General features: G+C 37.2%; 1 protein-coding gene across 1 annotated transcript in view; it reads left to right on the top strand.

Annotated features, from left to right (window-relative positions):
* The window catches only part of LOC149179433 (uncharacterized), a 79,835-nt gene extending 52,660 nt beyond the window's left edge, over positions 1–27,175 (top strand). Inside the window, exon 2 of the mRNA XM_089420659.1 lies at positions 26,757–27,175. The gene's annotated coding sequence lies outside the window, so the exon portion shown is untranslated. The remainder of the gene's footprint in view (positions 1–26,756) is intronic.
* Positions 27,176–27,387: the final 212 nt, after the last annotated feature.

Raw genomic sequence — 27,387 nt, 5'->3', positions numbered from 1 at the left:
TGCATCCCTTCATCTCTATTGCCAATAATCTGCTCTTTTGGATGATATTTCTGGAGAAACTTCATCTTTGAAGGGGTATGAGGTGGTTCTTTTTCCTCTTCTTCTTCTTCCTGATCTATTTCTTCTTTTTCTGGTTCTTCTTCTTCAATGAAAGGATCAGCTTCGTGTTCTTGAATTTCTTCTTCTGGAAGGTCTTCATCAATCTTTACATCAATGCTTTCTACTATTTTCCTTAGTTGGTTATTGTAGCACTTGTAGGCTTTGCTCCATGTAGAGTATCCAAGGAAGATCCATTCATCAACCCGAGAATCAAACTTTCTTGGTGAGCCATCATTGATTTTTATGAAGCACTTGCTTCCAAAGATCTTGAAGTACTTTACTGAAGCAGGTCTTCCTTTCCATAGTTCATAAGGAGTTTTTTCATTATTTGGTCTTAATTGAGTTCGATTCAAGGTATAGACAGTTGTCTCGACTGCTTCTCTCCAGAATTTTGGCTGCAAATCTGCTGCTAATAGCATTGTTCTTGTCATTTCTTGAACTGTCCTGTTTCTTCTTTCAACTACCCCATTTTGCTGAGGTGTTTTGGCAACAGAGAATTCTCTTTTAATTCCATGTATTTTACAAAATTCATTGAATTCTCTTGATGTGAATTCTCCCCCTCTATCTATTTTGAGGCACTTAATATTTGTGTCCTTTTCATTTTCTACAAGAGCTTTAAGATTCTTAAAACACTCAAATGGTTCAGATTTATATTTTATAAAATATATCCATAACATTCTAGTATAGTCATCAACAAATAAAACAAAGTACCTTTCTCCTTGGAGTCCCTGATTTCTAGTTGGTCCACATAAATCAGCATGGATGATCTCCAAAGGCTTTGATGTAGAGAACTCCTTGGTCTTGTGGCTGGTTCTGGTTTGCTTTCCATGTTGACATGGACCACATACTCCTTGATTTGGTTTGAATAGCTTTGGGATGTCTCATACAACTTTAATCTTGTTGATATTGATCAAGTTCTCGAAGCTTGTATGTCCAAGTCGCTTGTGCCACAACCAGCTTTCATCTGTTTGACTTAAGTAGCATTTATCTTCTTGAATCTTATTCAGAATGTAAATGTTGTCTGTTTTTCTAATCTCTTTTGCCACAAGTTCCCTAGAGGAAGAGTTCCTTATTTCACAGTCTTTGATGCTAAAGATAACATTGTGTCCTTGATCACAGATATGGGTAACACTCAGGAGGTTGTGTTTGAGCCTGTTTAGTAGTAGAGCATTTTGGGCTTTTCCTTTTCCATTAATAAGAGTAACAGTTCCCCTTCCAGCAATTCTAACAGATCCACTTCCAAAGGATACATTTCCTTCCTTTTTGCTCAATGAGACAAACTTCCTTTTGTCCCCTGTCATGTGTCTAGAGCACCCACTATCCACAAACCAATGATTTTCATTATTTTGAGCATATAGAGCTAGACCACAGTTATCCATGTTGGGATTCTCACTGCTTGCTTTTCCTCTTTTGAGTGGGCAATTTTGTTCATAGTGCCCATTATTGTAGCAGAATGAACAAATCAGATCAAATTTGGTCAATGGATCAAACAAATTGAAGGTTTTGATTTGTCCCTGCCTTTTGGGGCCATATGGTTTGATTATTTGATCCTTTAGCTTTGGTGTTTCACTCTTGTGAGCCATGCAATGTTTGGCTTGATGACAAAAGTTTTTACAATGAAAACAATGTCTCCAAGAAAGATAGTTTTGTACTTGTTGTAGTAGCCACGATTTGAGTCAACTTCCTTCCTTGGAATTACTCCCGCTTCATTCTTTGGATTTAAGATGGGCCTTTGATGGAATACTGGTTTGTATCTACTGTAATATCCATGATTCGAATCCACATTCTTCTTTGGAGTTATTCTCTCTTCATTCTTTGGATCTGGGATGCGCTTTTGATGACATACTTTTTCTTCTTTTGGGTTGCTGGAAAGTGCATCAGATAGCTTTTCGCACTATTCTTAGTGCTTGATGATTCTCCTTTAAAACCTATTCCATCCTTGTCATGTTGAGGTTTTTGAATTTTTAGGATAGTCTCAAGTATTTGAGAGCTTTTCCAACCCTTTTTAACTTGCTCCAATTCCTTCCTCAGAGTTACTATTTCAACTTCACGTTCTTCGCAAGTCTCTTCTTTTTCTTTTAGCTTTGTCTCCAAGATATCTTCTCTTCTTCTTGTTTCCTCGCTTTCTACCTTGACAGAAATGATTTTATTCTGTAATTTCTCATTTTCTTCAATGGCACTTATTAACAGTTCATCTACATTTTCTTCTAGCCCTGAGTCATCTTCATTTGTGAATGCCATGAATAATGTTTCTTGGCTTTCATCATGGTCACTTTCCTCATCTGATTTCTTTTTGATGACTACAAATTCATCCTCATCAGAGTCATCTTGCTTAGAGAAGAAGTTCTTCTTATTGCTCCCTTTCTTTTTGTATACCATTCTTTTAGAATTTCCTTCATCATCACTATCATGTTTATGAAGACATTTTGCACCATAATGACATATTTTTCCACATTTGAAACAGATAAGATGGTACTTATCTTTTAGCTTGGATCCTTTCTTCAACTTTCGTACAAATTGATCCAATTCGGATTCCACATCGGAGTCATCACTACAATCATTCTTTTCTTTCCCCTTCTTTGATTTTGAAGCCTTGAATGCTGCATCTTTGGAGCTTGGGCCACCTTTTCTCATCTCATAGGCAGTGAGGATTCCATGGATTTCATCCATCTTGAGAGTATCTAGATCCTTTGCTTCTTCTATGGCGCTTATTTTGGAGTCAAATCTGTCTGGAAGAGATCTTAAGACCTTTTGAACAATGGTACTTTCTTCAATCTTTTCATCCAATCCTTTAAGAGAGTTGACCACTTCAGCTACTCGGAGAAAGTATGATGCAATATCTTCTTCATCTTCCATTTTCAGACTTTCAAATTGCCTTCTATGAGTTTGAAGCTTTGCCTTATTGACTTTTGAGTCCCCATCGTATAAGCCAATTAGCTTATCCCACATTTCTTTGGCAGAGTTACAATTCATGACTTTTGTAAACTCAGAATCAGTGATTCCACTAGTGATAGAGTTCAAGTCTTTTGCATTTGCAATGTAGGCTTTCCTCTTGTCTTGATCTGTTGGAAGAGTGGGAGGAATTGGGTACTCATTTAGAACGAAATTCCAGACTTCAGGTCCAAGGGACATTAAGTAGTAGGTCATTCTATTTTTCCAGAAACCAAAATTGGTGCCGTCGAATAGAGGAGGTTTTCCCGACACTTCATGATTTCTGATCATGACTACAAATCCTTCATCAAGCTGTTAGACTAATATGAAGAAGCCCGCTCTGATACCAATTATTGGAAATACTGGGGGGTGAATCAATATTTCTTTTTAATTGTTTTTTTTATCACCAAAACGTTTATATATGGAACACATAAATAGATAGCTGGAATAAATAATTTTATTAACACAAACAATGCAATGAAATAGATACAATATAAAAATGTTTGCAATCAGTTGCCAAGCTCCAACTTGGACTTTTATGAGGCTCCAACCTCCATAGCACCAACTCTGTTTTGCCAAAGCAATAGTTCTGCACTTAGGAGCACCAACTCCCAAGGATTCCAATCCTTTCAGTTCTAAGGCTCCAACCTCGTGGGCTCCAACCCTAACCTGGTATAAACTGTTTCATTGTAGTTATCTGCTCCCAAGCCTACTGAGCTTTTGCTTCACTCTTGTTCTCCTGCTTCTCCTATCTCCCCTGCCTCTACTTGAACTTCAACTTCCTCTTGCTTTGATTATACGCTTGCACACTTCCTTGTTTTTTCTTGTTTTTGTATTCTTGATGCCTCTCACTGTTTGTTTCCGCTTTCCACTGGCTCTTCGACTTCTTCAACGCTCGCTTCAGCGTCCTCTACGCTGGCTTGTCCTTTGGCTTCCCTCTTCTTCATTACTTTGGATTTTCAGTTTCCTCTGCGCTGGCCTACCCTTCGGCTTCCTGGATTTTCGGTCGCTGTAGCTTCCTCTGTCTCTTCGTGCTCACCAACACTCCTGGGACACGTTGATTCAACGACGAGGACCAAATACACAGAGAAAAACTGCTGCATGTTAAAACTGTAACAGAGCCCCTTTTTTCAATGATAATAGGCATACACAGGACTTTATTGTTTAACGGAGAGACTGTACCAATCAGGACGGACCCACATGCCACGTCCCAATCGCAATCACAATTGGCTTTCGTTCAGGCCTCCTGAACTATCGGGAGCATTTCTTATGCATTTTGGCCTTCAAACCCCGCGCAATACAAATATTCAAATACACAGGAATATATGAAAAACAACTGGCTGAAACGTTAAAGGGCGGACTTCAAATTTATTACACCTGCATCTATACCTGCATCGGGTCCGCAGTGTAATCGCAATCGGTAGTCGCAGCTTATCGTGCCATCCCTTTATAACTTGCAATGGATCACTTCCGACATGGCGGACGTGATATAGCATTAAGTCAATTGTAATGTTGCATCGGGTCCACAACATATATCGCAATCGGCGCTTTCAGGGCGGCAAGGCCTTAAGCACTTGCGATATTTCCGATGCGACATAACAATAGACAAAACTACAATGTTGCATCGGGTCTGCAACATTCATCGCAATTAGCGCTTGCAGGAGTGAGAACCCTTTCTGCATTGCGATATGCGAGTACGATAGGGCAAATGCGATAGAACATTAAGTCATATTGCAGTGTCTTAGCGGGTTTTCATGCTTTATTGCCATTATATAATATATATGTATATGTGTCGCAAATTCGCAAGTTTTAATGCTCCAAGGCTTAGAGCCCGAAAATCTAAAATACACTAAAAAGCATGCTTCAGAACACTATTGGCGGACTTCCCTTGTTTATACACCCGAACACATATGTTTCGTCGATCTATACATATTTCTCCACTCCGATAGTGTATTCCTCTATATGTACATGTTTTTGCCTCCGATAGTGTATATAGCTTATATATATGTGTGTGTGTGTGTGTGTGTGTGTGTGTGTGTGTATATATGTTTTTGCCTCCTATAGTGTATATAGCCTATATACATGATTTCCGCCTCTTTTAACCCTTTCGCCTCCTCTATTGTATTTGCATGCATATAAATCTTTTGTGGCATATATTGCCCCGATAGTGCATTCTTTGACATACTCTGCTCCGATAGCTCCTGATAGTGTATTTTTTGGCATCCATTGCTCCGATGGCTCTATTTGCTTCCTCCGATGGCTCTGTTTGCTTCCTCTGGCTCCTCGAATATTGCCATATTGACATCAATGACAATCTATGTCAACAGTAATGTCATTATGAATATCTCCCTAGTTAAGAGGGAGTGTTGAAAGATGTATCTATGGTCGGTCTTCATAATGCAAATTTTCATGATTAATAGATTTGTTATCTTTACTAACATGCTCTTTTTCATGCTAAAATTTATTTATTTTCAAGCATGGGTTTCATGCTCAAGTCAAATTACTATTTTATTCAAGTATGTTCTTCATGTTCATTATTATTTGTATTGGTCAAAGTCAAATGCTTATTCATAACTTAGCAAAAGAATTTTAAAAAGATGTAAGATGGGCAAATTCACCTCAAAAAGACAAGTCAACCCTGCCGAGAAAGAGACACCTACTCGACCCCCTCTGGTGTTAGGAAATAAACTAGTAGGAAATAATGCAAAAGTAATTGTGTGTAGATTTTGTAAGTACGTGTAATAAGTAATTTGTATTATTGATAAAACCTAAATGGTGATTACAATCCTCTGTGGTGGTGTGCCTATATAGGCATTGACTAGCCATGAAGGTGAGTGGTCACACCTTTGACCTTTTTCTCCTTCATATTCGATGGGACATTTAATTAATTGAATTATTTAATTTATTAATTATATTATTATTTAATTAATGTTATTTATGAATATTTTATTCGTAACATTTCCACCCCCTTTAGAGATGTTTTGACTTCAAAGCATAGCAAGAAGGGTTTCCTCTAGTTGAACACGCTGATATGGAGTGGCATCTTTACGTTGACTAGTGAAGTCCTCATGAGTATTTGTACTTTCTGTAAAGTTGGGAGCGTTTACACCATATAATTTATAATGTCATCATTTCTAGTTAAACTCCATGAACTTTTCTTCAAGGTTCGTAGTATAGTTTCCTAGTTGTATTAACCATTCTGCACCTAGAAATATATCCATTCCTTTGGGCAACAGGGCAAATAAATCTATCTGTTGGGTCCCTATATTACTAGTGATTACCCCATTACTATTGTAGTTATACTCCTTATTAATATTGTTGTGTCCCTATTGCCCCCATATTGTTATTAATGTGCCCCATAGAATCCCTCTATTGTTATTTTTGTGGCTTTATATTATTATTGTTAGGTCGGCTGGGTTATATTGTGACTCCTTAGACTCCTATATATAGAAAGGAGGTTTTGTCATTTGAATCATCCAAGAATTGTTCATTTATGTAATGTAAAGAAGGTTTCCCCCTCGAAGAGGCTGAATTCTAAGGCGTTGAACTATCTTTTCTTGAGCTGGTTTCATAACATTTGGTATCAGAGCTTTGGATTCTAGGGTTTCGCTACTCCAAACAGGTCATCGCGGCATTTTCGTTGTAACTTTTTTTCTGCAACATTCAGAAGCTAAAACAAAACCCATTTGAGAAGACATCGCGCTGAATCTCAGGTCCGAATTTCAGAGCTTTTCACACTATATTTTCGGAGATATGATCTGAGGAAGTTGGTCCTTTTGCAGAATCTTGAATTACATTCAAAACAGGTGACCTGGGAAAATCGTCATAACTTTTTCTCTGAGCATCAGATTGAAATTGCGTAAGAAGGTACAGAAAGAGGACGGAATGTAGTTTCTTTTATATATTTTTAGAGCCAAACGTCAAAACAGGGACACGTGGCATGTCGTACAAGTTCGCTCCACTGAATTAGTCTATAATCAGGTCACTGTGGGAGATTTGGCATAACTCTTCATTGGAGAATCCAATTGGGGTCAGACTGGTGGCATTGGAAAGAGGACACAGAGGGCTACCACAGGTCACAATTTCAGAACTGGATGATCCGAAATTACCGAGATACATCAGAGGAAATATCGAGCTCCTACAAAGTGAAAAAAGGTGTGTATATTTTTTTAAATGTTTGCTTAAGCTTGGTTTGAAAAATTATTTTGAAGGAATTCAAAGGGCATAGTAAAGCATTATTATCGGTAATTGATGCCCCGAGGAAAGAAAATGGAAACACCTAGTAGGCGACCTGAAAGCTCTAGCATGACTCATGAAGAAGAGGAAGAAATGCAACATGATATATCAAAATTACGAGACCAAGTGCAACAAGTGTCACTTGCACAAAAAGGAATAGAATCTAAGATGGATGGTTTAAAGAAAGGTGTAGAAGCTAAGATGGATTGTTTAAAGAAAGGTGTAGACGCTAAGATGAATAACGTGGAAGATAAGATGGACGATTTGAAGATAGATTTAAAGACAGACATGGAAGAATTGAAGATAAAAATGAATAAGTTGCTACAAGAAAGGGTCACTAATGGTGAAAGGGTAGTAAAGGAAACTCATGATGAAAACAAAAGAAATGTTAATCATGATTCCATAGAATCTAATGTTGGATCGAAGACCCACCATATTCCAAAAATCGATATGAGGAAGTTTGATCGCAAGGATCCCGCAACATGGATATTACAGATGCAGCAATTCTTCGATCTCAATAATGTGAAAAACACACAAAATGTACGTATGGCAAATTTATATGTGGAACCAAATCAGTTTGTATGGTATCAATGGCTTTGCTCTCGTAAACAATTTATCACTTGGACAATTTTTACGGAAGAATTGATAGCACATTATGAGGATACAAAAAACAACACTTTTTTTAGCCAATTGATAAGTCTCAAACAAAAGGGTTCAATAATGGAGCACATTGAGGAGTTCCAAAAATTGAACATAAGGGTAAAAGATATTCCAGAGGAGCATAGGATTGATGTGTTCATAGGGTCTTTAAAGGATAATATCCAACATGATGTTCGCCTTTGGGAACTTGATTCATTAGAGAAGGCATTCAGGTTAGCAAGAAAATGGAAAGCAAAATTATGGAAACCAGGAAGCATACCACTCACAACTATAAAGATGGAAGTGTTGTTGCCCCTAGTCTTCCACAACCTATAAGGTTGACACCACAACAACTGGAAGAAAAAAGAGCAAAAGGGCTTTGTTACAGTTGTGATAGCAAATACACTAAAGGTCATAAGTGTGCTGAGAAGAAATTATTCTACATAGATTGTGAAGAGGAAGAAGAAAAGGAGCAAGAAAGGTCAAAAGAAGAGGATATACTCCAAGAACAAAGCCTAGATGAAGAACAAATAAATCCGACCATATCTTGTAATGCATTGGCAGGAATTACCACTCCTCAAACCATCAAGATAGAAGGACAAATCAAGAAGAAAAAGGTAATAGTGTTGATTGATTCAGGAAGCACCCACAATTTTATTCATTGTAAGGTAGCAAAAGAATTGAATTGCTTCCTATATCCAGCACCAGAGTGTCAAGTGATGATTGCAAATGGAGGAACAATAAATTGCTCTGGAAAGTGCCATAATATCAAGCTATCCATGGGAGAATATGTATTGACTAGCCCAATGCTTTCCATTTCAATGGGAGGTGCTGATGTTGTACTAGGAGTCCAATGGCTACAATCCTTGGGTACAATAGCTTTTAATTTTCAAGAACTTTTCATCAAATTTTCTACGGAAGGAAAGGAAGTTGAATTAAGGGGTATTGCAGGGAAACCAGGAAAGATAATCAGCTCTAATGGTATGACAAAGCTTCTAAAAAAGGAGCAAAGAGGTGTAATTGCACAATTATGTTCGCTAGATGTTTCCACATTGGAATCATCTATTTCTCCAGATCTCCAAAAAGTCTTGGACAATCATTCCAAGGTATTTGAGACTCCCAAAGGTCTCCCACCTATGCGTGATCATGATCATGCTATTCATCTGATTCCAAGAAGTGTTCCTCCAAACATCAGGCCGTACAGATATCCCTATGTCCAAAAGAGTGAAATTGAACGTATGGTTGCAGAAATGCTAGAGGCTGGTATAATTCAACCGAGTCAAAGTTCTTTCTCTGCTCCAGTAGTATTGGTGCACAAGAAGGATGGATCATGGCGCATGTGTCCAGATTATAGGGAGCTCAACAAGCTCACTATTAAAGATAAGTTCCCCATTCCTGTCATTGATGAATTACTGGATGAATTGCATGGATCAATTTACTTCACCAAGTTGGATCTTCGTTCAGGATATCATCAAATCAGAATGAAGACTGAAGACATTCCGAAAACAACATTTAGAACTCATGAGGGTCATTATGAATTTTTGGTCATGCCTTTTGGCCTTACCAATGCACCTTCAACATTTCAAGGTTTGATGAATTCAATTTTCAAACCATTCCTTAGAAAATTTGTGTTAGTATTTTTTGATGATATACTAATCTACAGCAAGTCTTGGAAGGATCATGTTGAACATGTTGACAGGGTGCTACAACTATTGGAGGAGAAACAATTATATGCAAAAATATCCAAATGTTTCTTTGGAGTCCAGGAGGTGGAATATCTGGGTCATATTGTATCTCATGAAGGAGTTAAGGTAGACCCTAGCAAAATTAAAGCCATTAAGGAATGGAAAATCTCCACATCCATAAAGCATCTGCGAGGATTTCTCGGGTTGACAGGGTATTATCGCAGCACCTCTAACAACATTATTGAAGAAAGATGCATTTTCATGGACTCCGGAAGCAACAAAGGCCTTTGAACATCTTAAAGAGGCAATGTGCCAAGCACCGGTCTTAGCTACACCGGACTTCACAAAAACCTTTATTGTGGAATGTGATGCTTCAGGAAATGGAATTGGTGCTGTTCTAATGCAAGATGAAAGACCCATTGCTTTTGAAAGTCGTCCAATCAAAGGAAAGTTTTTAATAAAAGCTATTTATGAGAAGGAAATGTTGGCAATACTCCATGCACTTAAGAAATGGCGACCCTACCTAATGGGAAGACACTTCAAGGTAAAAACGGATCATGATAGCCTTAAATACTTTTTAGAACAAAGATTATCCTCTGAAGAGCAAAAAAAGTGGGTCACAAAGATGTTGGGTTATGACTTTGAAATCATCTACAAAAAGGGAAGCAAAATGTGGTGGCAGATGCACTCTCAAGAAAGGATGAGGATGTGGAAGCATTTTTGTGCACCATTTCTATTATCCAACCAGATTGGATAAACAAAGCAAGGGAGGAATGGAAGAATGACGAAGAAGTGTGGGCACTTATTCGAAAGTTACAACAAGATTCCAGTACGTCTGATACATTTAGCTGGAAAAATGATTCGTTATGGTACAAAGATCGCTTATACCTTTGTAAGAATTCCCAGTGAAAACAAAAGATTCTTATGGAATTGCACACTTCTCCCTTAGCAGGGCACTCAGGATTTTTAAAAACTTACCACAGGGTTAAGAAGGAATTTTTTTGGGATGGCCTTAAATCAGATATTCAAAATTTTGTGGCGGAATGTTTGGTTTGCCAACAAAATAAAGTTGAAACAATTAAGACACCAGGTCTATTACAACCTTTATCCATTCCAAGCCAACGTTGGGAGGAGGTTTCAATGGATTTTATCACAGGTTTACCCAAGTCTGAGAGAAAGAGTGTCATCATGGTGGTAGTTGACAGACTTACCAAGTATGCACACTTTTGTGCATTATCACATCCATTTAAAGCCAGTACAGTTTCTACTGCATTTATGGAAACAATTCAAAAACTACATGGGAACCCAAAGATATTATAAGTGACAGAGATCCCATTTTCACTGGAAATTTTTGGACAGAATTATTTTCTTGTCTTTGTACTCAGTTAGCTCATAGCTCATCTTATCATCCTCAATCTGATGGGCAAACTAAAATAGTAAACAAATGTTTGGAAGGATATCTTCGTTGCTTTGTATCTGATAAACAGACACAATGGGTCAAATGGTTGCCTCTGGCTGAATGGTGGTATAACACTTCCTTCCATACAACAACAAAAATGACCCCATTTATGGCACTTTATGGGTATCAACCACCATCCATCACATCATATTTAAGAGAAAATTCTAAGGTTCAGGCAGTGGAACATCATCGAACATCAACAACAAGTCCTCCAACTCTTAAAGGATAACCTCATGTTGGCACAGAATAGAATGAAACAACAGGCAGATCAACATCGTAGTGAAAGAAGTTATGATGTAGGTGATTGGGTATTCCTACGGCTACAACCATATAAGCAAATGTCCCTCAAGCAAGCTAAGAAGGATAATAAATTATCACCAAAGTATTATGGTCGTATAAGGTGTTGCAAAAGATTGGTACTATGGCATACAAATTGGAGCTTCCTGCAGCTTCTCGATTGCACTCAGTTTTCCATGTTTCATGTTTAAAGAAGGTTATAGGCGACAAGCTCCTAGTTCAAACAATATTGCCAGAACTTGATGAGGAAGGAAAAATTATATTGGTACCAGAAGCAGTCACAGAAACAAGAACTCGACAGCTACGAAATCGATCAATTTCGGAGTATCTTATCAAGTGGAAGAACTTATCCGCTGAAGATTCCACATGGGAGGATGAGAATTTTATGCAGAAGTATCCAGAACTACTCAAGTGTTGAGGACAACACTTTTTTGAAGGAGAGGGGCATGTTGGGTCCCTATAATACTAGTGATTACCCCATTACTATTGTAGTTATACCCCTTATTAATATTGTTGTGCCCCTATTGCCCCCATATTGTTATTAATGTGCCCCATAGAATCCCTCTATTGTTATTTTTGTGGCTTTATATTATTATTGTTAGGTCGGTTGGGTTATATTGTGACTCCTTAGACTCCTATATATAGAAAGGAGGTTTTGTCATTTGAATCATCCAAGAATTGTTCATTTATGTAATGTAAAGGAGGTTTCCCCCTCGAAGAGGCTGAATTATAAGGCGTTGATCTATATTTTCTATCTTTTCTTGAGCTGGTTTCATAACAGTATCTGTAGCTCTAGTTCTTGTATCTGGATTATAACCTTATGACATTCTCCTACCTCTTCAAACTTTTGCCCAGTGGCGACAGTTATGCTCAGGGCCTTGATTGGGCATATACATAGATCAAGTTTCTTAGCAAGATCAATGTTTATACAATTGTGGGTGCTGCCATAATCTACAAGAATATTTTCATTTCCGCCTCTTATGACATTTCTCCTCATCATGTTTGTTGGTGGTGTAGTAAACTTAATGTTCCTCCTTCTTAGAGACTGGTTTCTCTTTTTTTGAAGATGTGGTGGAACGTATTTTGCAGTTGCTTGTTGTTCTTAATCTTTTGAAGAATTGTTATTTTCATCATGTTTTTCCAGTCACATGAAATTGCAGATAATGACGGTTCCTCAAAATCCAAATCTTTTGTGTGTGACAATGATTTCTTCATCAGGTTCTTGTACTTCAACTTGCTTCCCATATACTACTTTATAGTAGCGTAAGGACGTATCTTCACATTTATGTTGACGTCCAATTTTCTCCACACTTGCGGCAATTATTTTTATTTTTTTATCCTTTTTTTCCCTAACTCATTACTAGAAGTGTCTAATTCCTTCTCAACTTCATAAGTATACAATTTCTTGTTAAGGCATTTTTGTCCTGATGTCCATTTATCTCCACAATACCTACATTTGTTTCCATCTTTTTTAATTGAGTATTGTTGTTGGTCTTCACCTTCTTTGAATGGTGACATTTTGAACTTATGTTTTTGTTCAATAATTTTTGTGGCATTTCTCTTCAATATTTTTGGGTTTGTACAACTTCAATTCTGCACAAATATACTCCTTAAGTCCACATCTGTACATTTTAAGTAGTTGTTCATCAATGAACCCTCTTTATCTCGTAGCTAATACTTCCCATTCGTGGGTGTATTCGCTTACAGACCCTATTTGTTTGAGATGAACAAATTTTTCGTAGACATCATCTTCTTTGTTATCAAAAAACCTTTTTAGTAGACATCCACAAAAATTTTCCAGAGGAATGAACGAGTTTCACATTTTCCAGGCCACCATAGGAACCAATCATATGCCTCAACTTCCAAATTGTTGGATGCGGTCATGATTTTTTCTCGTTCACTTATTGGGGGGTTTGATTAAAAAATGGCTTCCATTTTATTAAGCCACACAATAACACCTCTATGGTATTTTCCATCGTATTTTGGGATCTCTCTCTTAATTCGTTGATATTATTTTTCTGGGAATTTTTTATAGTACTGACTACCTGAGAAGTGTAATTGCGACATTTGCGAAATTTCATGATTTGGGAAATCTTCACTTTTTACAGCCTTGGGACTTTGTGTTGGTTCTTGAGTAATTAAGAGATTAAAAAATGAATTAACCCTTCCCATCAATTGGTTTTGCATTCCTAGCAACATTCTTTCGATGTTATCTATTTTTTTAATATCACTTGCTAATTCCTTTTGAGTGACAATTACCCTATTTTGACCTTCTCCTAACTCTTCCTGCGTATTTTCAACATTGTCGAGGCAACATCGTACTTTATCAAATTCTTCTTGATATTTTTTGGTTCATTATTATTCCCCATTTTCACTTTGTTCTTCTTCTTGGCAGAACCATTTTTTAATTAAATAATAATATATTTTCTTGAATTATATATAAATTAACTATATAATATAGTATATAATTATAACTATATATATAATAAATTTTAAACAATGTAATAGTGACTCAATAACTTGTAATTTATACGTATAACCAAAAATGAAATGACGTGGACTAGGGAAGGTGACTTTTTCGATTTGGATAAGGCGATTGACGAAATATGGTTGTCGGAACGATCTGACACAGTCAGAAAAATGGCCGGGACTGATGGCTAATTGGAGTGTTGGGTGAAAAGGCGATGACCACCGGAAGTCAGTGGAGGCCAAATAGTGTGATGCGAGATCGAGGATCGATGGGAGTAGGGACGCAACAAGGAAGAGATATTAGCCAAGTGATGTTTGGTGATGGGATGTGAGAATTGTCAAAGGGTTATGATAGTGCGGGGAATAGTCAGGCTGTTTACAACGCAACAGACAATCACAAAGTCGAAGGTGGAGACAATGGTGATGAGGGTGTAAGACGACGAAGACGATGGTAGAACAGAAACACGATAGTGAGGAAGATGCAACGTATGGATGTGGTTGGACATGAGAAAAAAAACACAACAAAATAGTTCACAGTGGCACGAAGACTAAAACAACGTGTGACAGGTTAAGGGAATGGTGAGTGCGGGTGGTCGGACAATGATGAATAATGGAACTGGGTGAGAAACGACTAGCAGCGGAAAGCAAAAAATGTAAAACATGGCTCTGATACCACTATTAGGAAAGAAACCAATAGGAAAGAATGTAGAAGTAATTGTTTGTATATTTTGCAAGTATGTGGAATAAGTAATTTGTATTATTGATGAAATCTGAATGGTGATTACAATATTTCATGGTGGTGTGTCTATATAAACATTGACTGGCCACGAAGGTGAATGGTCACACTTTTTGACCTATTTCCCTTTCATAATTAATGGGTCATTTAATTAATTAAATTATTTATTTTATTATTTTAATATTATTATTTAATTAATGTTATTTATGAATATTTTATTCATAACATCTGGACAAGTTCAAGTAAAGATCAAGTTGAGCTCATTTGGAGACCAGTCCGCATCATGTCATCTTCTATTCCTATGTAGTAAGACCGAAAAGGAGAGCGAAGTCAAGAAGAGAAAAGGGAGGTTGAAATTTGATCTTTCTAAGGCTCGCACGTATGAAGGAGAAAGCTTTCTTGAGCTTGCACGTGTGAAAATTTTGCTAGGACAAATCTCTTGTTGGTATCTTGAAGTTTTCTAGACTTGTTGATGAAATGATATCTTGAAGGAGGGCTTGACTTGGCATCTTGAAGGTTGAAGTATTTTTTTTGGTTTTGGGTCTTGGACATCTCACTTTGGTCTGATTCTATAAGAAGAGGATTTCTTGGGTTTTCCCCCTTGTGGGGATTTTCCCTGGCTTGGAGCCTATGTCTTTGTGTTCTTTGTCTCTTTTGATCTTCATGTTTTGTGTATTTTGGTAATTGCTTGATGAAGAGAATTTCATAAAAGAAATAAACAACCAACAAACATTCACAAGTAATTATGAAGTAAGATAAATCAACCTTAAGTCTACAAGCATCTTGATTTCTCAACACAAAGAAGGTTCATTAGTGGATAAGCTACTGATGAGGAAAGATATCACCTCTCCAAGTAGTTCATCAATGAGTCAAACACTAGAGCTTGAGTCCCAAAGCAACTCATGGTGTTTCATAAACCCTCACAAGTACCTGAGTGTCTCTTCCCAATTTAATAGGTTCATCAATCCACAAGCTTCTAGTGGGTTATTTGGCCTTCAGGAAAGACACTTCTTTCTACAATGTTTTCACCCAACAAGCCTCTCTCCGTGGGTTCTTAAGTTTGTTCACTTTCTCTAGAGCTTGATCCATATGGTCTTGGTCGTTGTTCTCTATCTATTCACCTTTGCCCTTGGAGGAATTTTTGTTTTAGTGTTTACCACCATTATTTTTCTCCACTGTGCAAGCGTGAGAGAAAAGTAGAGCACGCTCTCCCTATTACATACACGTAGAATGCCTTTGTCTCTGCCCATTAACTTCCTTCGTCCTTCCTCCCAGCAGACTAACTATTTGTTTTTTTTCCAAGGCTCCACGCAGTCAACCTTTTTTGGACAACTTGACCCATTATGTTCTTTTATTGTTTGTCCTATTTGCTTATTGTTTGAGTTCAAGACACATGGGCCTGTACTTCCTCTTTTTAGTTAATTTATGGCACATTTAACCCATTTAAACCACTCGGCCAACCAAGGTTGATATTTAAAACAACCTATTCCTTTAGCAATATGGAATCTGTGTCCCTTTCTCTCATCTTTTTAATTGATTACAATTATTTACAATGGGAAAATATTAGTGAGGGGATGTCACACCTTGGGCTTCAAGAGCTACTAATTGGCATCCTCGACCCCATTTGCCTATAAACTTTCATATAACTTAACATGAAGTTTCAGTTTCATGAATTATCAAGAAGGTTGGATGTTCCTTGAGCCACTTGTCTTTGAGAAGCCTTTGTTTTCCCTTGAAATTCAGGCCTTTAATATTCCAGACGATTATCTTCATGGGGGAGATGAGGTGGTGGAGGGATAAACCTCCGAGATCAACATTATTCTACTTGAGTTGAAAATAATTTTGCATAATTCTTCCAAAATTTACTGATTGCTCTTATGACATTTTTTATTTTCATCCTTATGCTGTGTTGTAGTCTCTTTCATAGGTTGGACATGAACCCCTAAAAGATTGGCACTGGTTTGTCTTATTGACATTTTTTGGGCTTGCTACCTTGTTTTGAGAATGACTTTGCTTAGTATTTTGACGTTATTCTTTGGGAGAAAATTTGGGTCTTTGTCTTTCCATGCCTTAACAATGCTTAGGAGGTTGAGAGCGTCCAAATACATTCCTTCGATGTCCTCAATATTGTGTGACAACTTAGAATCTTTCTCTGTGGGTTCTTGAGGATTCACATTAGAGGGTTGTGAGGAGGTAATAAGAGGAACCTTAGAGTATTCTTTGGGGTTGCTAGTATCAGACATGTATATCTCTGGGGGGAGGGGTTGGGTATTCAAGATTTATAAGTGGTTCAAAATTGTTGTTGGTAATAGGGGTTTTGTTGGAGTGTGTTTGTGGGAGTGGAGGCTCGGGTCCACAAAAGTGATCAATTGATATGTTGATATATCTATAGGGCAATGATTAGAGTGATTTCTCTTTTCTTGATAACTGATTGTGATATCTTTTTACTTTTTTTACTTATTATTATATTTGTATATCATCAAACAGCCACCAAAACAAGAAGAACAAGAACACAAAATGTAGGTTGCAAGTTAGGGTCAAAACCTCTCCACTTGAGACGAAAACCCACAAATCTTTTCTCCTATAGATTCTCCAAATGACAAATTCCAATACCTTTAGACCAAGACCAAGTCCAACCCTTTCGATTATTTTCTTTCTTTATTCAAGTCAAACCTACTCAAATCTCTTCTAGGAGCACAACTTCGACCCTCAGTTTCAGAATTTTGGCCTCTACTGTAGATTTGAAATTTCTGGCCCTCCCAGTAGCATTTGCTACCACACGTGTGAGCTTATTTTGGCCTCCCAAGAATTCTCCAAACCTTCGCTTGGATTTGTCCTTATTATGGTGCTCGATGATGGTCTAATGTGACCTTCACTGACCTTCTTTCTCTTCCTTCGAGATCGAACTTGCAGAAGAAAAACCATAGTCCAACATAAACCCTAGCCTTCATTCGCATGTGTGAAAGAGAAATAGCCCAGAACAAGTCTTCTTTATTCTCTTCCTTCTTCACTGCCTTTATTACTCTTCTTCTTCACTTGGATCACTGAGTGAATGAATGTCTTCCAAGGAAGTCGAGTTGCCTCCTTTATATAGGCTTCTAAAGGTGGACGTGGCTTCTCAAAATAACCAGACTTCCCAGCTGCCAGGCCGACTTGGTATTGAAGGGTATTTTGATTCTTTTAATGACAAAAAATATTTTCTTTACAAGATACAATGTGCCTGATGGGGTCTTCAACTTATGACAATGACTCTTTTGACTTCTTGACTTAAGACAAATCCTAGAAGCACTCAATGGGTGCTTAACTTCTAAAGTAAAAGAATTTGAACATAAAATCCATGCTCCAAAAATAATAATAATAATTTTCTTTTATTTTACAATATACAAGAATCAAAAGTACATTTCATATTTATGAAGACTGAACCTATTTACACATTTTGACACTCCCTCTTAACTAGGGAGGTATTAATAAATGGTACATGGACATTCTCAATCTGAAGAGATCTCATAAGAAGAGTCAGATTTGTAACCCATATATTTAGCATCATATGAACTAGCATTATTATATAGCAAGGCCTTAAATAACAACTCTATCTCTCCACAAGATCGAAGCGCAATGTTTGTGAGACCAATGATTTACAAAGACCATCATCATTGTCTCTCTTAAAACATACCCTGCCCGGGTTCTCTTAGAATATGCTCCACCATGACTATTCTTATCTTGGATAGCCAGTTCTCAAAGAATATCAGTCCTTTGCAACTACTCTTATCTTGGATGCCCTAACACATCCTCAAAGAGTATCGAATGCCAAATGCTTCCCCAACCCTCCATTCTTTCTTCCCAAGTGAAGACAAGAATTATGTGCCTATCTCTCCCTCTCAACCAGGGAGGATATATCAACCAAACCAAGCTCGTCTCTCAAATACAAAAGTTTCGTGTTATGAAGAGACTTTGTCAAAATATCAACTACATGTTCATCAGTGGAGATATATCATAGCTACAATGCACCATCTTGTACTAGCTTTTGAATGTAGTGATACTTGTTGTTTATATGCTTTATCTTTCCATGAAACAATGGGTATTCAGACAATCTTATAAAACTGGTGTTATCATAATGTATCAATGTAGGGTCCATTGGTCATTCGAATAAGTCAGATAATGGCTTCGTCAACCAAACAACCTCTCTGCTTATTTCACAGGCTGCAATATATTCAACCTCAACACTACTCAAAGCAACTGTGTCTTGCTTTCTGCTCACCCATGAGATCACGGAGGATACCAAACTAAAACATCCTCTTGTAATGCTCCTTCCATCCTACTCATTGCCTAAATATCCTCCTGTAGTGCTCCTTCCATCCTGCTCACTGCCTCTCGAGTCAGAACCTGTATATCCAATCAAGTGGACATCATTCCTCCTATCATATTTCAGACAATAGTGGGTTGTTGCTTGTGTTGATTTGGGGTAGCATCAGATGTGCTCTAGCCATGAAATTTGGTGGAGAGGCTGGGGCACATGAGATCTCTAATATCCAGAAAGGGTTTGGGTAGATTCTAAAAAAATCAGGAGATATTAAATAATTAATATTTTTAATGGAGTCCCTAAGTCTAAACTTAGGGAAAATAAAATATTAATGTGTACTAATATGAATCTGTGTTAGAATGGTCCAAAAGAAAAGGATCAAGCCAGATCTAATCTTAGCCATTGATTAGGGACTTAATCTCGGCCGTTGATATGTCAACAAGAAAAGTATAAGAGGAGGCTTGAGGGTCACTTGGAGAATCCACCAGAGTGATCAGTCATTCTATTCTCTAGAGCAGGGTTTGCTAAGAGAGATAGAATTAGTGATCGAGAGATACAACTAAGGGGAATTTGAGTACAGAGAGATAGAGAGGCAGAGATAGTGTCAGGAGATCAGCAGAGCAGTTAAAGAGAAAGATGCAGGAGCAGCCAGTGCTCACGCAAGGCCACACAGAGGCAGTTAAGTGTTTCGCAGAGCACCAGAGAGGCCAGCGTAGCTGACGCAGATGCTCAGAGAGTTGACGCACAGCCTCCTGGGGCTGACGCAGGGCCAACACTGGGCTAAGAGAGGCTGACGCAGTCCAGATTGGGCAAACGCTGTGGTTTCTAGAGCAGATTGGTGTTAAGTAGCTGCTGAAAGGACTATCCGGGGTTTTGGCAAGTAGATTTGTCAGAAATTGAAAGGTATTACTGCCAAGGAAATTCTCTGTTGGGTAGGCCAGTTCTGACACCCAGATTGTACTCTGATATTGCTTAATAAAAAAACCCTCAGATAGCTGCACCAATTTTCCCACATTGAGTTTTTCCGGGGACATTAGTCCAAAAATAATGGTGTCATATGGTGTATTTGTTCTTGTTTCTTTTAGTTGTTGATCTGTAATATGTTGAGCATGCACTAGTGTTTATTTTTAGTATTTACATTGTAAATAACTTGTTAAGGAAAATAACAAGTAGGTAGGAATAAATCAGATAAAGTGCATGGAGGGTTTCTAACTAAGTAGACTTAGAAACTTCAACATGGTATCAGAGCGTGATTTCATATCACAGGAGGACTAAAAGACATCAGCCGAGCGGAGCAATAGCAGCAAAAAACAACTGTCCCGAGGTGACATAAGTTGTTTCTAGCGGCGCAAAAGCTAAGGAGTGTGACGCAGATCCAGCCAAGGCCACGCAGAGGAAGTTGGGAGCTGCGTAGAGCCTTAGAGAGTCCAGCGTTGCTGACGCAGAGGGCCAGAGAGCTGACATAGGGCATCCTAGGGTTGTCGCAGACCCATCCGGGGTGATGCAGGGCCAGCGTGAGGTAGAGAGGGGTTGACACATTTCATAGAGAGGCAGTTTCTAGGGTCTAGAAGGCTGCAAGAATATTACAGAGTGGAGCTGGTGAGGTACTGTAGTTAGAACAATACCTGACAGAGCAGGGCTAGAGGAGTTGTTACCGAGGGTTTCTAGCCGAGGAACCCAGATCAATAGTGTAGTGGCACAAGACGATCAGAGTAGGGGGCATCTCGACAAGCGGCATAAGGATTTCTATGAGGGAATTCAGGACTAAGAGGGAGTCCAGAAGAGAACTTCAAGACGAGAAGTAGAGACTCAGAGGAGTCGAACAAAGAACTTCCAGGAGGGAACTAGAGGAGCATCATGGCACTACACGGAGTAAGAGACTAGGATAGACTGGAAGAAGCATCGAATTTCACAGTCTGGAGGGCCAGAATCTTATCTGTGCTTGACAGGAATTGTGTCAAGAACTTCGCCTTCAAGGTAATAGTTGTCCTAGTCGACCCCAGTGATGTTGAAAAGTACGAGGAGGCAATGGTGAGGGCCAAGTGCATTATCCTTGATGGGGTCAAGGATCATGTAGTACCATAGATAGCCGAGAAGGAAATGACATTTGAGATGTGGGAGGCTCTCAAGAAGTTGTACCGACATACTTCTGTGCAAAGAAGAACGCTGCTTGAGAATAAGATGAGGTCGTATCATATGAAGAAGGGAAAATCGATTAACACCTTCCTTAGAGGACTGAATGAGATCCGAAATCAGTTGACTGCTATAGGGGCGACACCGGATCAAGAGCTAATGGTGAGGACAGCCCTGAACGCTGTCTTAGAAGACTGGGAAGTATTTGTCCAGAGTACACTGGGTAGAGGGACACTTCCACCTTGGGACGAGATGTGGGCAACTCTTTGCTAGGAAGAGATCAGACGACAGTCGAAGACAGGTGGCAGCAACAAATGGATCAAAGTCAAGCAGGAAGAGGGAGATGTGGCCCTAGCATCTGAGGAAAAGCAGGAAAAGCGGAAGAAGAAGGTTCTCTCCAAGATCAAATGCTTCCACTGTGGGGAGCTGGGTCATTATACGACCCAGTGTCCAAGGAAGAAGAGTAAGGGAGAGTCTTCTGAGACTAAGGCAGCGCCAACACAGGTAGAGAAGGAAGTTTTGACAGACGATGACTGTGCCAACACTGGAGAACAACATTGTTATTAATAAAGGTCGGATTCATCGCATCCGACTGATCCTCCGTTAGAACAGCATTGTATTATAATCAGACAACCCCAATTTAAGCATCAATTGTAACAAAACAATGATATAAAACCCAATGCACGCAGAAAGTGCAGGGTGTGAAGATTTTGGCACGCAGTTCGAGGCAGAGCTTGCAGGAAAGGGCGAGAGGTCATTTTGTCTGAATTGGGCAAATTTTATATGGTTTCAGCCCCTCTCGATGCCACGGACGCAGTGGTGCTATCTATTTCTCCATCTGAGTTCTCCATTTCTCAACCATTTTCTAGAAGGGAGGTATAAGACTCCTTTTATGTAACTAATGATGGTATTCTCTTATTTTCATGCCATTTAATGAATGAAGGCCTCCCCATTGATCCATCAGGGACCAGAGACGTAGTCCAAGTTGGACAAACTCTGTTATCAAGTCTTGTTTTCTTCTTTTCATGCCTTATGTGTTTCTTCTTCTTCTCTCGTGTGAACATTAAATTTCTATGTTAAGCTGCAATTTATACATGTGATTCTTTAATACATATATAAGCAAAATATTCCTGGGTCATATGTTAGGGGAATCCGGCAAGGATCCGGCACCTGTTGCATTTGCCTCAGAGGAACAAAAGGATTAGACTCTTACCCATGCATAATTTTGTTTTATGCAGATAGCTTTTAATTTCTATGTTGCAAATATCATTTTATATAGTTATGTAGTGTATGGACACGAAACAGAGACATATCTAGCTTGGCTAGAAAGATTAAGACTGTATTGTTTTTGGATGGCTTATAATGCAAACCGGTGGTCAACAAACTTGGTTTCCCTTTGGGGCAAGTTGAGGCCACCCGGTCAATCTGTGTGGTGTAAACTTGCCTATTTTTAATAGAAAATGGAATGGTCTTGCTAAGCTTAACAAAAACAAATAATTTTAAATATATAATAAATAATGAAGAAATATAATAATAACAAATAAATAATATAGTAGATAACAATACTAGAGTTCTAAATAAGTATATATAAAAGTAAACTATAAAATAGTAACAATAAGTAAAGTTAACAAACAGTGAAATAAAATAAGAAAGAGTTAACAAACAGTGAAATTATATTTCGATTGCAAAGAATGCAATATTCAAGTTTCCTTATGCCCATTTCGTCTACTCCTTTGTCACAGTGCTAGGTACTCATTTTTGGAGTATTGTCAAACAAAAACCAGGAAAAAAATATAGTCACAAAGACAACGTAGACTACATAATATATAAGAGGTCTAAAATTGTTCTAGTATGATACTTGGTAATTGAACATTCAATGCAACCCATGCTCTTAATGCTATAAATCATTGTCACATTTGGAGAATCAGTCACATTGTCTCAATGTACTTCATGGCAATGAAAGAGAGTTTTGCGTTGCAAGGATCAAAATTGCAATAAATTGATCACAAGTTATCTAGATTCAGTTTACATAGATGATAGCATTTCTTCTATTTTCCTGGTGATTGTTTATTTGAATCATTTATTTTTCTTCTTCACTTTCGTTATACTTCAACTAAGATATGACATGGAATTGTAAACCACTTTCTACATTTCTTATCTCATGGACATGATGTTGCTTTGCATTCATTGCACACATATTTGTCTCTTAAATATCTTCAGGATCTTCATCATGTTAATGATCTTGAAATGTACTTGGAAGGATTTTCTACACCTTCTTCTATTTGTGCTCGATCTACAATTAGCTTATGGGGAGATGTGTTCTGTATCAAATGGTTCTCCAAATGGTTGTCAGTTCTAGTTAATGTTTGGCTATTTACAAATGGCCAAACATATCTACGATTCAATTCATACATTGATGGCTATAAATATAATATTTTTCTACATAACCAAAATACTGCATGTGGACATTTTGAACCACTCTTATTACATAGCATAATAGATAATGCAACTTAAATATATATAGCAATCGACTCATGCATTTTTCCATACCAATTCTCACTTGGACACTTCGACATATTGTCAATCGAGCAAATCTTATTTGAACAAGGCTTCTTGATCTATCAACAAAATTTCAATGATTGCCATGAATATTTGTTTTATTCTATTTTCACACTTGCACCATGGTTTGATATGTCTAGCATGAGAAAAAAATGCACAATTTTTTTACAATTGTTTCATTTGCAATGACAATAGAGATAGCAATTGCTTAAAACAACACCTAAATGCAAGAAACATTGAGCACAAGCAATGTATCAATGATTTTAAACCTTATATTATAAACCTATCAATTCCATATGCATATGGACACATAGAGGGAAAAGGTTTTGCAATACAATGGCTATATGAACTACTTGATGTTAACATATATATCTGCAATATATAAACAAAATATATTTCCTTGAGATTCTATTCATCAAAGACTTTCTCCAAAGTCTTATACCTTATGCATGTACCAATATCTACATCACATGCGCATTTCCATGCACTTATGAGAATTCAGAATGTTGAAAATATTAATCACAATGACAAGACACCACAAGTGCTCCAAAGGATCTCGAAAATAGAAAACTGCAAGTTAATCTCAAGTGTACCTTGTACACATCTTGTTAGCAAAGAATCTAGTTTTGCTATATCTTGTACTCAATTAAAGCATTTGTCAATTGGCAATACATTATTAAAAAAAGAAAGTAAGTTGAAGTATCTAAGGACTTCACATCATCAAATGAGGACAATAATCCTTTTTCAATGGAGACACAAAATAACAAAGAAGCACAAAAGCAACATGTAAAGTCAAATAAAGAAATCGAGGCATATTTACAATCAATCCAAGACACAACTATGCATGCATGTTTCATTTGTGATAGAATGTCCTTTGGAAAGGACATGAAATCTATTAACGCACACATATTATCTACTATTTGCTATCTGATGTATGCATCAAAATTCAAAGCCATTAAATTGAATGAACAAATATGAAAATATTGTAATAACATAATACTCAATGAAAAAGTGCCTACATTTGCATCACCTCTTCTTGTTCAACGAAATGAAAAATTGATCTCTGTTGCACAATTGACATATTTGGAAGAGTGATTAGTGGCACCAAGAATGACTTTTGCACAAATAAGACAACTTGGTTACAAAAGATCACAAATTGGATTATCAGGAACAATCATAAATGTTCCTTCGAGTCTAGATAGAATTCAAACAACATTAACTAGAGATATTGATGAAAATATGATAATGGGAATTATGCTAAAAATAAAATTGGAATGCAAGAATGCTTATTTGTCTGCAAATATTCAGCCCAAAAAAGTGATGTTTGCATTACATGATTTGTGCAACACATCTCTATAGAAAGAGCGAACAAATAGTAATCAAATATGAATGGAAAAAACATTTTCAATGATTAAAGTAGGCAAAATCATTAGAATGATAGTCCAAAAATGAATGAATTAGACTCACCAAATGCAAATACTGATCTAGAGCCTAAAATTGACACACTTGTACAGGGTTATTCAAAGGCCCACCTTATCCATGACCTTGATACAAGAATAATACAAATTGCACCTTCTAAAGGATTTAACCCCCTACGCATTTTGTAAGGCAAATTCTCTGAAAAACTGAAATTCCGAGCATTGTTCTTTGGATCAAGTTGCCCTATTGATGTTATCAATCACTTTTCATATCAAAAAATTGCATAATGGGAATTGTTCCACATGTATGGTTACTTTTCAACACATATTACAAACATATTTTTTAAATCAATTCGTGTTTTGATAAATCAGGTTTCTTACTCAGCTTGAGTTTCTATTCGCAAAGGAGAACTGAAAGGACAAAAACTAGTTGCTAAATATGTCAAAAATAAAAGCAATCTTCATAAATTATTAAAATCACCAATTGCATATAAATGTTTAAGAAGCATTCGCACATCTCCTAACTATTTTGAAAATTTATGAAAAGATATATTTGCAATGATACGACAGTTTGGGCCACTGACTTTCTTTGTCACATTCACCAGTGCTGAGCATCTTTGGGAACCATTGATAAATGAACTAAAAATACAAAGCATTGACTCCATAACAAATCAAACAAACAACTTTGATGATGAATGTATTGACACATTGATCAAACATTAACTGATTATCTGTAGTCAAGATTATAGACATAGAATCTCATCACTATGTTCCTTGATAACAAAAAATAATGAATTGTTTGGTCAAGTACAAGATTTTTTTTTTATTACAGAATTCTAAAGTAGAGGAATAAAGCATGACCATGGATTACTTTGGATTCAAGATGCGCCAATACATCAACAATCCCCTGATGTCGATGTCATAGGTTTCATTGATCAGTATTTGACTTTTGATTCAACAATTTTTTCGAATCAAATGATTCAATTTCAAACTCATCACCACACAAAAAATTGCAAAAAACATAAAAATTCTACTTGTAGATTTGGTTTCCCTATCCCACCAATTGATGAAAGTTGTATCTTACACCCTTTGAGCAATGAGAAAGAAACTTTCTCATCCTACAGGACAAATCCTATTCAAAAAACATAACATTTGACAGGTTTTTAGCTGACCTTGGAATTACAAAACAAGAATACATCATGCTCTTACGTTTTTATATTAGTTGGCTAATTATACTACTCAAAAGAAATACTTGTGATGTGTGGATAAATTCATTTCCAAAAAAAATCCCTTCGTTGTGGCAAACAAAAAAAATGCTCAATTTATTTTAGATGCCTATGTTGTAGCAACATATTGTAGCTCTTATATGACAAAAATGGATCGTTCCATGATAACTACATTCAAACAAATTTGAGAAAATTGCATATCTTGTGGAGACAACAAAATTTAAACTATTCAAAAACTTGGAAACACATTACTAAATATGCAACAAATGTCAAGTCAACAAGCAATCCACATTGCTCTGTCATTGCCTTTATATTCAACTCACTAAAAAACAATTTTCATTAACACTGCTCCAGCTGAAAAACAAACATATGTTCTAAAAAGACATTTTGTTAGAACATAAACCTGATAACTCTGAATTCACAATTCAAATCTTCGGAGACTCTCTGAATGTCATAAAATGGGTTAATGGGAATGCATCATGTCAAAACCAGATTCTGAAGACTCTTTTAGAAGAAATATTGTTTTTAAAGTCATCTTTTAACAGCTTTACCATCTGCCATATTTACAGGGACAAAAACGAGGAAGCAGATCAGCTTTCTAAGGCTGGTTTACAGCAAGATATGGGCAGCTGGTCAATAGTAGAACTCAGTCAGGGGCAGTCATCCACTTCACATCAGCCCCCTTTTGCTCCTCCACAGTGAACGCGGCTCGTCTTTTCTTTTTGTTTGCAGTTTCATGGGCACAATGAATATCTGTTACAGTTTTCTTTATATATTTGTAAATATTTCTTGAGCACTTCAAAACAGAAAACTCAAAAACTTTTTGTACATTTCAGCTGTTTAAAGGTTTATTTACAGTCATGTAAGGGGTTGTTTTCCTTCTCTGAAGGAGACCCCAAAGTATGCATCGTATAAATTGTACTTAAGCCTCCTGAAGGGAGGAAGTCTAGACAGTTTCTTTTCAGCAGTTTCAGGACATATTTTATCATCCACAATCAGTCAAAAAAAGGACTGAGATTTTTTTTTGTTTACTTACAGAAGATCAAAACAACAATCTTGTGAGCCATTAGGTCTGCTCAAAGTTTTTACAGAATGTAACTTTTATTTGCTTAATAAAATGTTTCGCTTTTTTCTTCAAAAAAAAAAAAAAAAACCTGATAACTCTGAAGATATTGTTTGCATGACAACCATTGATAAATG

Source organism: Pinus tabuliformis, chromosome 4_1, assembly GCF_031772625.1.
Source record: "Pinus tabuliformis cultivar Carrire ecotype Pingquan chromosome 4_1, CPIR1, whole genome shotgun sequence".
NCBI classification, from domain to species: domain Eukaryota; kingdom Viridiplantae; phylum Streptophyta; class Pinopsida; order Pinales; family Pinaceae; genus Pinus; species Pinus tabuliformis.
The sequence above is the reverse complement of the archived record's forward strand: the minus strand, read 5'-3'. Positions and strand labels throughout refer to the sequence as shown.